We start from the raw sequence: 14,710 nt of genomic DNA, 5'->3' as shown, positions 1-14,710 counted from the left end.
AGAATGTCATCCATGATTGCCTCATATTAGCCTCTACAGTTCGCACAATGTCATCCATGATTGTCTCATATTAGCCTCTACAGTTCGCACAATGTCATCCATGATTGTCTCATATTAGCCTCTACAGTTCACACAATGTCATTCATGATTGTCTCATATTAGCCTCTACAGTTCGCACAATGTCATCCATGATTGTCTCATATTAGCCTCTGCAGTTCGCACAATGTCATCCATGATTGTCTGAGATAAGCCTCTGCAGTTTACACAATGTCATCCATGATTGTCTCATATTAGCCTCTGCAGTTCGCACAATGTCATCCATGGTTGTCTCAGATAAGCCTCTGCAGTTTACACAATGTCATCCATGATTGTCTCATATTAGCCTCTGCAGTTCGCACAATGTCATCCATGGTTGTCTCAGATAAGCCTCTGCAGTTTACACAATGTCATCCATGATTGTCTCATATTAGCCTCTGCAGTTCGCACAATGTCATCCATGATTGTCTCAGATAAGCCTCTGCAGTTTACACAATGTCATCCATGATTGTCTCAGATAAGCCTCTACAGTTCGCACAATGTCATCCATGATTGCCTCATATTAGCCTCTACAGTTGGCACAATGTCATCCATGATTGTCTGAGATTAGCCTCTACAGTTGGCACAATGTCATCCATGATTGCCTCATATTAGCCTCTGCAGTTTACACAATGTCATCCATGATTGTCTCATATTAGCCTCTACAGTTCGCACAATGTCATCCATGATTGTCTCAGGTTAGCCTCTACAGTTCGCACAATGTCATCCATGATTGCCTCATATTAGCCTCTACAGTTTGCACAATGTCATCCATGATTGTCTCAGATTAGCCTCTACAGTTGGCACAATGTCATCCATGATTGCCTCATATTAGCCTCTACAGTTTGCACAATGTCATCCATGATTGTCTCATATTAGCCTCTACAGTTCGCACAATGTCATCCATGATTGTCTCATGTTAGCCTCTACAGTTCGCACAATGTCATCCATGATTGTCTCATATTAGCCTCTGCAGTTGGCACAATGTCATCCATGATTGTCTCATACTAGCCTCTACAGTTCGCACAATGTCATCCATGATTGTCTCTTATTAGCCTCTACAGTTCGCAGAATGTCATCCATGATTGTCTCATATGAGCCTCTGCAGTTCGCAGAATGTCATCCATGATTGTCTCATATTAGCCTCTACAGTTCGCACAATGTCATCCATGATTGTCTTATATTAGCCTCTACAGTTCGCACAATGTCATCCATAATTAGCCTCTGCAGTTTACACAATGTCATCCATGATTGTCTCAGATAAGCCTCTGCAGTTCGCACAATGTCATCCATGATTGTCTCATATTAGCCTCTACAGTTCGCACAATGTCATCCATGATTGTCTCATATTAGCCTCTACAGTTCGCACAATGTCATCCATGACTGTCTCAGATTAGCCTCTGCAGTTCGCACAATGTCATCCATGATTGTCTCATATTAGCCTCTGCAGTTCGCACAATGTCATCCATGATTGTCTCATATTAGCCTCTACAGTTCGCACAATGTCATCCATGATTGTCTCATATTAGCCTCTACAGTTCGCACAATGTCATCCATGATTGTCTTATATTAGCCTCTACAGTTCGCACAATGTCATCCATGATTGTCTCATATTAGCCTCTACAGTTCACACAATGTCATCCATGATTGTCTCATATTAGCCTCTACAGTTCACACAATGTCATCCATGATTGTCTCATATTAGCCTCTACAGTTGGCACAATGTCATCCATGATTGTCTCATATTAGCCTCTGCAGTTCACACAATGTCATCCATGATTGTCTCATATTAGCCTCTGCAGTTCGCACAATGTCATCCATGATTGTCTCAGGTTAGCCTCTACAGTACGCACAATGTCATCCATGATTGTCTCATATTAGCCTCTACAGTTCGCACAATGTCATCTATGATTGTCTCATATTAGCCTCTACAGTTTGCACAATGTCATCTATGATTGTCTCATATGAGCCTCTACAGTTCACACAATGTCATCCACGATTGTCTCATATTAGCCTCTACAGTTCACACAATGTCATCCATGATTGTCTCATATTAGCCTCTACAGTTCACACAATGTCATCTATGATTGTCTCATATGAGCCTCTACAGTTCGCACAATGTCATCCATGATTGTCTCATATTAGCCTCTACAGTTGGCACAATGTCATCCATGATTGCCTCATATTAGCCTCTACAGTTCGCACAATGTCATCCATGAATGTCTCAGATTAGCCTCTACAGTTGGCACAATGTCATCCATGATTGTCAAATATTAGCCACTACAGTTTGCACAATGTCATCCATGATTGTCTCATATTAGCCTCTACAGTTTGCACAATGTCATCCATGATTGTCTACTATTAGCCTCTACAGTTCACACAATGTCATCCATGATTGTGTCAGATAAGCCTCTACAGTTCGCACAATGTCATCCATGATTGTCTCATATTAGCCTCTACAGTTGGCACAATGTCATCCATGATTGTCTCAGATTAGCCTCTGCAGTTTACACAATGTCATCCATGATTGTCTCATATTAGCCTCTACAGTTCGCACAATGTCATCCATGATTGTCTCAGATAAGCCTATACAGTTGGCACAATGTCATCCATGATTGTCTCATATTAGCCTCTACAGTTTACACAATGTCATCCATGATTGTCTCAGATAAGCCTCTACAGTTCGCACAATGTCATCCATGATTGTCTCCGATTAGCCTCTGCAGTTCGCACAATGTCATCCATGATTGTCTCATATTAGCCTCTACAGTTGGCACAATGTCATCCATGATTGTCTACTATTAGCCTCTACAGTTGGCACAATGTCATCCATGATTGTCTCATAAGAGCCTCTGCAGTTCGCAGAATGTCATCCATGATTGTCTCAGATTAGTCTCTGCAGTTACGTGCAATGTCATCCATGATTGTCTCATAAGAGCCTCTACAGTTGGCACAATGTCAGCCATGATTGTCTCAGATAAGCCTCTACAGTTCGCACAATGTCATCCATGATTGTCTCATAAGAGCCTCTACAGTTCGCACAATGTCATCTATGATTGTCTCATATTAGCCTCTACAGTTGGCACAATGTCATCCATGATTGTCTCAGATAAGCCTCTAGAGTTCGCACAATGTCATCCATGATTGTCTCCGATTAGCCTCTACAGTTCACACAATGTCATCCATGATTGTCTCATATTAGCCTCTACAGTTCGCACAATGTCATCCATGATTGTCTCATATGAGCCCCTACATTTTGCACAATGTCATCCATGATTGTCTCAGATTAGCCTCTACAGTTGGCACAATGTCATCCATGATTGTCAAATATTAGCCACTACAGTTTGCACAATGTCATCCATGATTGTCTCATATTAGCCTCTACAGTTCGCACAATGTCATCCATGATTGTCTCATGTTAGCCTCTACAGTTCGCACAATGTCATCCATGATTGTCTCATATTAGCCTCTGCAGTTGGCACAATGTCATCCATGATTGTCTCATACTAGCCTCTACAGTTCGCACAATGTCATCCATGATTGTCTCTTATTAGCCTCTACAGTTCGCAGAATGTCATCCATGATTGTCTCATATGAGCCTCTGCAGTTCGCAGAATGTCATCCATGATTGTCTCATATTAGCCTCTACAGTTCGCACAATGTCATCCATGATTGTCTTATATTAGCCTCTACAGTTCGCACAATGTCATCCATAATTAGCCTCTGCAGTTTACACAATGTCATCCATGATTGTCTCAGATAAGCCTCTGCAGTTCGCACAATGTCATCCATGATTGTCTCATATTAGCCTCTACAGTTCGCACAATGTCATCCATGATTGTCTCATATTAGCCTCTACAGTTCGCACAATGTCATCCATGACTGTCTCAGATTAGCCTCTGCAGTTCGCACAATGTCATCCATGATTGTCTCATATTAGCCTCTGCAGTTCGCACAATGTCATCCATGATTGTCTCATATTAGCCTCTACAGTTCGCACAATGTCATCCATGATTGTCTCATATTAGCCTCTACAGTTCGCACAATGTCATCCATGATTGTCTTATATTAGCCTCTACAGTTCGCACAATGTCATCCATGATTGTCTCATATTAGCCTCTACAGTTCACACAATGTCATCCATGATTGTCTCATATTAGCCTCTACAGTTCACACAATGTCATCCATGATTGTCTCATATTAGCCTCTACAGTTGGCACAATGTCATCCATGATTGTCTCATATTAGCCTCTGCAGTTCACACAATGTCATCCATGATTGTCTCATATTAGCCTCTGCAGTTCGCACAATGTCATCCATGATTGTCTCAGGTTAGCCTCTACAGTACGCACAATGTCATCCATGATTGTCTCATATTAGCCTCTACAGTTCGCACAATGTCATCTATGATTGTCTCATATTGGCCTCTACAGTTTGCACAATGTCATCTATGATTGTCTCATATGAGCCTCTACAGTTCACACAATGTCATCCACGATTGTCTCATATTAGCCTCTACAGTTCACACAATGTCATCCATGATTGTCTCATATTAGCCTCTACAGTTCACACAATGTCATCTATGATTGTCTCATATGAGCCTCTACAGTTCGCACAATGTCATCCATGATTGTCTCATATTAGCCTCTACAGTTGGCACAATGTCATCCATGATTGCCTCATATTAGCCTCTACAGTTCGCACAATGTCATCCATGATTGTCTCAGATTAGCCTCTACAGTTGGCACAATGTCATCCATGATTGTCAAATATTAGCCACTACAGTTTGCACAATGTCATCCATGATTGTCTCATATTAGCCTCTACAGTTTGCACAATGTCATCCATGATTGTCTACTATTAGCCTCAACAGTTCACACAATGTCATCCATGATTGTGTCAGATAAGCCTCTACAGTTCGCACAATGTCATCCATGATTGTCTCATATTAGCCTCTACAGTTGGCACAATGTCATCCATGATTGTCTCAGATTAGCCTCTGCAGTTTACACAATGTCATCCATGATTGTCTCATATTAGCCTCTACAGTTCGCACAATGTCATCCACGATTGTCTCAGATAAGCCTATACAGTTGGCACAATGTCATCCATGATTGTCTCATATTAGCCTCTACAGTTTACACAATGTCATCCATGATTGTCTCAGATAAGCCTCTACAGTTCGCACAATGTCATCCATGATTGTCTCCGATTAGCCTCTGCAGTTCGCACAATGTCATCCATGATTGTCTCATGTTAGCCTCTACAGTTGGCACAATGTCATCCATGATTGTCTACTATTAGCCTCTACAGTTGGCACAATGTCATCCATGATTGTCTCATAAGAGCCTCTGCAGTTCGCAGAATGTCATCCATGATTGTCTCAGATTAGTCTCTGCAGTTACGTGCAATGTCATCCATGATTGTCTCATAAGAGCCTCTACAGTTGGCACAATGTCAGCCATGATTGTCTCAGATAAGCCTCTACAGTTCGCACAATGTCATCCATGATTGTCTCATAAGAGCCTCTACAGTTCGCACAATGTCATCTATGATTGTCTCATATTAGCCTCTACAGTTGGCACAATGTCATCCATGATTGTCTTAGATAAGCCTCTAGAGTTCGCACAATGTCATCCATGATTGTCTCCGATTAGCCTCTACAGTTCACACAATGTCATCCATGATTGTCTCATATTAGCCTCTACAGTTCGCACAATGTCATCCATGATTGTCTCATATGAGCCCCTACATTTTGCACAATGTCATCCATGATTGTCTCATATGAGCCCCTACATTTTGCACAATGTCATCCATGATTGTCTCAGATAAGCCTCTGCAGTTTACACAATGTCATCCATTATTGTCTCAGATTAGCCTCTACAGTTCACACAATGTCATCCATGATTGTCTCAGATAAGCCTCTGCAGTTTACACAATGTCATCCATGATTGTCTCAGATTAGCCTCTACAGTTTACACAATGTCATCCATGGTTGTCTCAGATTAGCCTCTACAGTTCACACAATGTCATCCATGATTGTCTCAGATAAGCCTCTGCAGTTTACACAATGTCATCCATGATTGTCTCATATGAGCCCCTACATTTTGCACAATGTCATCCATGATTGTCTCAGATAAGCCTCTGCAGTTTACACAATGTCATCCATTATTGTCTCAGATTAGCCTCTACAGTTCACACAATGTCATCCATGATTGTCTCAGATAAGCCTCTGCAGTTTACACAATGTCATCCATGATTGTCTCAGATTAGCCTCTACAGTTTACACAATGTCATCCATGGTTGTCTCAGATTAGCCTCTATAGTTTACACAATGTCATCCATGATTGTCTCAGATAAGCCTCTGCAGTTTACACAATGTCATCCATGATTGTCTCAGATAAGCCTCTACAGTTCGCACAATGTCATCCATGATTGTATCATATTAGCCTCTACAGTTCGCACAATGTCATCCATGATTGTCTCAGATTAGCCTCTACAGTTTACACAATGTCATCCATGATTGTCTCAGGTAAGCCTCTGCAGTTTACACAATGTCATCCATGATTGTCTCAGATAAGCCTCTGCAGTTTACAAAATGTCATCCATGATTAGCCACGATTGTCTGATATTGGTCTCGGCAGTTACGCACAATGTCATCCATGATTGTTTCAGATTAGCCTCTGCAGTTTACACAATGTCATCCATGATTGTCTCAGATAAGTTTCTACAGTTCACACAATGTCATCCATAATTGTCTCAGATTAGCCTTTGCAGTTCGCTCAATGTCATCCATGATTGTCTCAGATAATCCTCAGCAGTTCGCACAATGTCATCCACGATTGTCTCAGATAATCCTTTGCAGTTCGCTCAATGTCATCCATGATTGTCTGAGATAAGCCTTTGCAGTGTGCAAAATGTCATACATGATTGTCTCAGATAAGTCTCTACAGTTCGCACAATGTCATCCATGATTGTCTGAGATAATCTTTTGCAGTTTTCACAATGTCATCCATGATTGTCTCAGATAAGCCTCTACAGTTCGCACAATGTCATCCATAATTGTCTCATATAAGCCTCTACATTTCGCACAATGTCATCCATGATTGTCTCAGATAAGCCTCTACAATTCGCACAATGTCATCCATGATTGTCTCAGATTGGCCTCTGCAGTTTACACAATGTCATCCATGATTGTCTCAGATAAGCCTCTACAGTTCGCACAATGTCATCCATGATTGTCTCAGATAAGCCTCTACAGTTCACACAATGTCATCCATGATTGTCTCATATAAGCCTCTAGAGTTCGCACAATGTCATCCATGATTGTCTCCGATTAGCCTTTACAGTTCACACAATGTCATCCATGATTGTCTCATATAAGCCTCTAGAGTTCGCACAATGTCATCCATGATTGTCTCAGATAAGCCTCTACAGTTCGCACAATGTCATCCATGATTGTCTATTATTAACCTCAACAGTTCGCACAATGTCATCCATGATTGTCTGAGATAAGCCTCTACAGTTCGCACAATGTCATCCATGATTGTCTGAGATAAGCCTCTACAGTTCGCACAATGTCATCCATGATTGTCTCAGATAAGCCTTTACAGTTCGCACAATGTCATCCATGATTGTCTATTATTAGCCTCTACAGTTCACACAATGTCATCCATGATTGTCTCAGATAAGCCTCTACAGTTCGCACAATGTCATCCATTATTGTCTATTATTAGCCTCTACAGTTCACACAATGTCAACCATGATTGTCTGAGGGTCATCCATGGTTTTCTCAGATAAGCCTCTACAGTTCACACAATGTCATCCATGATTGTCTCTTATTAGCCTCTATAGTTCGCACAATGTCATCCATGATTGTCTCAGATAAGTCTCTACAGTTTGCACAATGTCATCCATGATTGTCTATTATTAGCCTCTGCAGTTTACACAATGTCATCCATGATTGTCTCATATTAGCCTCTACAGTTCGCACAATGTCATCCATGATTGTCTCAGATAAGTCTCTACAGTTTGCACAATGTCATCCATGATTTCTCATATTAGCCTCTACAGTTCGCACAATGTCATCCATGATTGTCTCATATAAGCCTCTACAGTTCGAAGAATGTCATCCATGATTGTCTCAGATAAGTTTCTACAGTTCGCACAATGTCATCCATGATTGTCTCATATAAACCTCTACAGTTCGCAGAATGTCATCCATGATTGTCTCAAATAAGCTTCTACAGTTCACACAATGTCATCCATAATTGTGTCAGATTAGCTTCTGCAGTTACATACAATGTCATCCAAGATTGTCTCAGATTAGCCTCTGCAGATCGCACAAAGAATTGTGTCTTCTTATAAACGATGTTCATGTTTTCAGAGAGAAAAGCTTGCACTTAAAATTATTTCGTATATTGTAACCTTAAATATAACTAACTGGCATATTTACAATCTCGTGCACGACGGTTACATTACATTCGCCTCTGTGTTTGGCTCAGAACGGACTATTGTTATGAAAGCGTCTCATTTATGTCATGGTCATTCCAAGCGTTTATCATTGAGGTTACAGAAGACTAAACAATCTCTTGCACGACGGTTACATTGCATTTACTGCATTAAAGAAAACCATCTCATACCATGATATCTTATATCAGTCTTAATTAATTATTATAAAATTGTTATGGTTTTTTTATGTTAAGAAACCAACATACATACACACGAAGAAGCAATTCCTAACGTCACTCAAAAAAATATGTTCAATTGTTTGTTTGAAGTGCGTGAAATGATTCCATCTGCGTAAATGGGCAATAAATTAGTTCCAAAGAGTTGCATTAAAACTCACAAGTTTTTGCACGATTTATCGTACATTTAAAAGTCATATTTCTTAATTTAATGCATGCGATCTTAATATCCAATCAAATATACGTTGAATGCGTTTGTTCGGTTTTATCTATTTTATAGACAAAATGGAGGGCTGAGCCTTTCGCAGAGTTGTATGTGAGAGCAAGGAACGACAACTCTGCGTGGAGATTGGCATAGTTAGTGATGTATTCGAATCTAAGGGAGAACAATGCGCGCAAAAAAACAACTCAAAGTTGTCTCATTGGTTAGCAACGCAACTCGCCTTTCGTTTACCTTTTTATCAAATCAGGAATAGTAAGTGGTAAAACATAATGAATATGTGAATAAGGTTCTTGTTTTGTTTTATAATATGTACAACTGAAAACGCTTTTTGAAACACGTTTGGTCTTCCGTATTTCCTTTTTGGTTTGGTTAGTTGATAAATGGATGTAATATATTATGTGCTGTTGTTTTTGTTTCATTGCTGTTGACTTCAAAATATAAAACGGCATAGACTCGGACCGCTGCACTGTCCAAACTGCGAAATTCAAAAGTTGAATAGACACTAAAATTACAAAACTTGTCTCCTCCAAATGTCCATTAAAACAATTATTGGAACAAACATTTACTTGAAAACTTACTCACACAGCACTTGCTTACACAAACTCTAAGGCATGTCTGATGTCTTACAGGATACCACAATTATATTGATGTATAACCAATCTAATGAAGAATATAGACATATATTACGATGCGAAACAATATAGATGTATATCTTTAAATGAAAGTCAACAATCATGGATATACATGTATGTTATTTACTTAAAAGGATTATCACAAATTGAAAACACATATCTCTTAGAATAAAACGCCATTTGCAGAATAGAAGGAGCATTAACAATGTAAATTGCAATATGCCCAAATCGTCAATAATAAGAATTACTTGCAATGCGTATTTTGAAATGATCAATCCCTGATGTAAAACCCATTTAATCACTACTTGTGTTCACCAACCTATCATTATTTTGTTTTCATGCTTGCTTCATTGAAATATCCCTCCTAGCAACGATCTAATGCCGCATTGATTGAAACTTGTCACATTGAAATATTTGTCGCAAACTATAAGTCTACACCGTCAAGATTTTTACCAGACACTTTAAATTGTAATTTTGTTCTTGACCCTTTTAAAAGTTTAATGTCAAATGTTATGTGAAACGCCATTTAACGTATAATTACAAAACACTGCTCTTCAGCGTATATCACATGTAAATTTGCAGATTTCTCGTATGCAATCATAATCAAGGTAATAGTTTTTTAATGTATGGCGTCCAATTAAGTTAAAAGCGAAACAAAATTTCAATTCTTTGACAACAAAAGTGAAAACAGCAACTGCTTTTAGATATCAAACAAGTATCGACATTATTTGCATTATTGTATTATGTTGCTTCTATATGTGGCTGGATGGATTAAAATTAATCCATAAAAGCATGCAAATAAAGGCATCTTGCAAATATTATCATGCAATGTTTCATCCCAGACACGATCCATTTTCAATATAACAAAGGTCATGCTGTTGACGCCAACATACATTATGCACGTTTCTTTAATTAAAACACATCTATATCTAAGTAGTCTTTTTCTAATCATTACTTAGAGTCACACGGACAAGTAGCTGTTTATATGGAATGTTTTTTTATTTAAACCTTGATAGAAGAAGAAATTGAAAGAATGTGTTTTTACAACTTTTGCTGGAAGTAAAACAAATGTTTAATACCTTAAAATAATTAAAAGTGTGTAATCTGCATTTCATTGTATTCATTATTTGAATATTTAAGTTTTCTTTACCAAAACCTATTGTCCTAATTCTCGATTGAATCGACTCATGTCACAACCGTAATATCGGAAACTACATAAATATGAGTCGTGTTCTAAGAAAACTGGGCATAATCCATGTGCGTAAAGTGTCGTCCCATATTAGCCCGTGCAGTCCACACAGGCTAATCTGGGACGACTCTTTACGCACATGCATTTAGCCCAGTTTTCTCAGAACGCGACTCATAATACATAATAGATAATAAAATGGGCTTGAAAGCGAATACAGTCACACAAAGTGTACCGTAAAATAATTAAAAACTATTTGTATCACGAATTATAAAACAAAATAAGTCTCGAAATAGTTTCCAATATCTTTTATATTTTTCTGCGAAAGTAAAGTACAATACATAAGAATTTTTATTTATAGCTACACGTCTTAAGTTTTTACTCGAACCTAGCCGTAGAGTGTGTCTTTTCTAACAAAGTATGCTCATATATATTGATAGATACATGACAATCGAACAAAACTCTGTATTCAATTTTTTTGTTGGTCAATACAATTCCGCCTTTGCACGTGCTTATTGTTGATTGGCTGATATGCTATTGTTGATGAATAAATCATAAACCATATAGTAGCTTAGTCCTGGATAACATTGGAGTGTGTAATGGTGTTGATTAGCAATCATTCTATAGGTATGGACATTGCACTCTTATAATAATCATTTAGGTGTATAATACGTATGCTACTTTTTGTGATGTCTGTTATGTATAACAGCCTTAAGGAACATGTTTGTTTGACGTACAAGTTATACTGTGAGTCTGTAATACATTACAAATTCACATTAGATATGCATTTTTGCATTCCTGCAACTCATGATTCCAGTATCTATTACAGACCCCTGTGTTGGTCCAGAAATTTATAATATATGCTCTTTCATAATATCATTTTCTAATGTATGCATATATAAAATTTGTTTCATGCATGTTTTGTGTATTCTAAAGTATAACTTTGTACGCTTACCTTTTTGATGTTTTGTAAAATATTTTACTCAAAATGTTCTTTTCTTTTATTTATTCTTTTATATTATTCTTAAATAAACATAAATATTTTCCAAAAAGGGAGTATAACGTTTTTATTTTTATTGCTTAAATGAGATGAAATTATGTTATAATTTCTAAAATTCGATTTATACAAAAAGATGTATTAATAATTTTCAAATTAAATTGTTTAATTATACATGATCATGTCCAATGAATCTATTTTTAATGTCCATCATTCAATAATTATTTAACCTTAATAATGTCTATTAAATGTATTTATGATTTCCAAAATACCATTATTATATTTATATATATTAAGATCTGATAATATCCATTACGTTACAAAAAGTAACACCGTCAACAAAGCGAAAATGCTCTTCATACTCTTAGTATTAGTAAATCGTTACATTTATATTAACCCTTTGCATGCTGGGAAATTTGTCATCTGCTATAATGTCGTCTGCTGAATTTCTAAAATTAGCATTTTCTTCGATTTTTTTTCAAAGAATATTATCAGAATAGCAAACAGTTTGGATCCTGATGAGATGCCACGTTCTGTGGCGTCTCATCTGGATCCAAACTGTTTGCAAAGGCCTTCAAAATTCGGTTCCCGCACTGAAAGGGTTAAGTAACGCGATATGTTATTATGTTGACAGGAAATGCGCACCCCTAATATTATATTACTTGTATCACCGTATAGACTTTAAATTGAGTCCCTTTGATGCCCCACATCAATGACCCTTTTTATGCAATTATGTTATCGTGTGAGAATAGCAAAAATAGCAAAACATCTTATATAACGTATTGGGCATTAACTTAGATGAATACAAATTTAACTCAACTGTAAATATTTCCTATGACATATTAACATCTAAACGTTATCTGGAACATATGAACATGTATTTTATTTCTTGCTATTGCAATACAAATTAAGTCGGAACACGTTTAATTAGATCAATTCCCTCAATGTGTAATTACCAATGTAAATAGCAAAAGTCTGTAGACGAAACAATTTATTAACCAGTTATTTAAGTATGCACGAGTTAACAATAAGCCCGCAAAATGCTTGGTCCGCTAAAACTGCCATTTAAACACAATAACTCCGTTGCAGAATTAATTATTCCCCTTTGGCCTCAAACGCATACAATACAAAAAGCAACGTTTAAATAATAATTTATACATAAACATAAATTTATTGGAGTTGGTTTGTTTTATTAATTATATAAATGTAAAACTCAAAAGGTTATTTAAAAGTTGTTATTGTTTTTGCATTGCTTTTACTTTTATTGCATCCAGAATCACTGACTTTATTAAACCTTCACCGGTAAAATTAATTTAGTTGAAATATTATAATCGTTCTATATTCAACAATTTTAGCAAAAACATACTTTAGTAGTTTTTTTACAAAGAGTCCTTTTAAATAACGAAGTTTCTTAATCAAACAATACGTATACATAGTATCCGATGTGAATTCGAAACCTAAGATCGTAAGTTTTAAAAACTTGAGAAGTTGTAAACATAATTGTGTTTCTTGTCATCCGACTTAACCTAAAATACTTATTCCCCTGTTCCTAGACTGGTGAATTGAGTCTTTGGGTGCTTCGTTAGTGAGTTTTCTTTAACTGTTGTGTATACTTAATTCAACTCAAACTATTATTTAACGACGATAGCGAACTTTGATTATTCTTTCCCACGAAATCGGAAAATATACAATTTCTTAAATAAAAAAAATGTTAACTAAAGTAGTCATGTAAGTTAAAACTGATACAAATAGTGGTCAAATGCAGTTTTGTGCGAACAGAAAATGAAAAATGTGCATCAGTTGTCGAAAAACTGGATCTGTTCACCTAGTTTTTACCCAACTTTACATTGATTCTCATATGATCTTGATCTTATCAAGCTTAACGAACTTACCAAGTTTCATCAACATTTAGTCATACATGGGATATCCAAAGTGGAATTATGATTGTATGGTGTTTGGCTCTGTAAACTAGTTTTTATTGGCCAAGATTCGGACAAGCATAAGATCATATCATTTATATATCAGATAATTACATGTCACATAACAATTTCATTTTTGATGCACATGCTAGCGCAATTGTGTCGAAGCATATTGTGCGCTTAATGGTCTCCCCGATTGCAAATTACTGTTCTCTAATAGCATAGCCAATGATAATTTGATCTAGCGTGAATGACGATGCCAATCTTAAAATATCGAGTTCATTTGGGACTTGGAAAGTAATGTTAATGCTTTGTTTATCAATATTTGTGTCTAAATTGAACTTAAGTTGTATAAAAGTCAACCTGTTCAATACCGAAAATATCGATACAATCCTCTATGCGTCTATTAATTGTTACGCTGAATATATTGAGATTATTTGAAAGCATGTTTAGTTATAATTTATTATGGCCGCTATGAAAAAAATCCTTATGATAACGTTCCGTCCCATCCTTGCATTTCCCAATCTGCAAGTTTAGAACTCCCACAATTATACATCATTGAAACTAGTTTATTCAAGTCTCGTTATAGTTTATAATTCAAATTATTGCAATTTCCCCACATTGATGATTATGCGTAAGTTCGTTTGACTCGATACAGTTTTAATATAAGATTGAAATATAACAAACGGCACGTGTTTGTTAAAAAAAAAAAAAAAAAAAAAAATTCATTTTCTTTATTGATTATTGCTTATTCATAAATATTTATTTCGGATGATTGTGAAAGATACAACATATATTTAAACATTTTATTAAGAACACACATGTTTTAGATTGAAGTAAGCAAACATATCACTTAAAACACAACTTCGACTTTCCGCCAAACATTAAGACTAATCAAACAACTAAAACGCATTTTTAAATGAATCGAGAATTGACAGATCGTGTCACATAACTAATTATTTGCCTTTGATTTAGCGCGATTCTTAAATAC

The sequence above is a fragment of the Dreissena polymorpha genome, chromosome 1, assembly GCF_020536995.1.
Source record: "Dreissena polymorpha isolate Duluth1 chromosome 1, UMN_Dpol_1.0, whole genome shotgun sequence".
Classification (NCBI taxonomy): domain Eukaryota; kingdom Metazoa; phylum Mollusca; class Bivalvia; order Myida; family Dreissenidae; genus Dreissena; species Dreissena polymorpha.
This window is presented reverse-complemented; position numbering follows the sequence as displayed.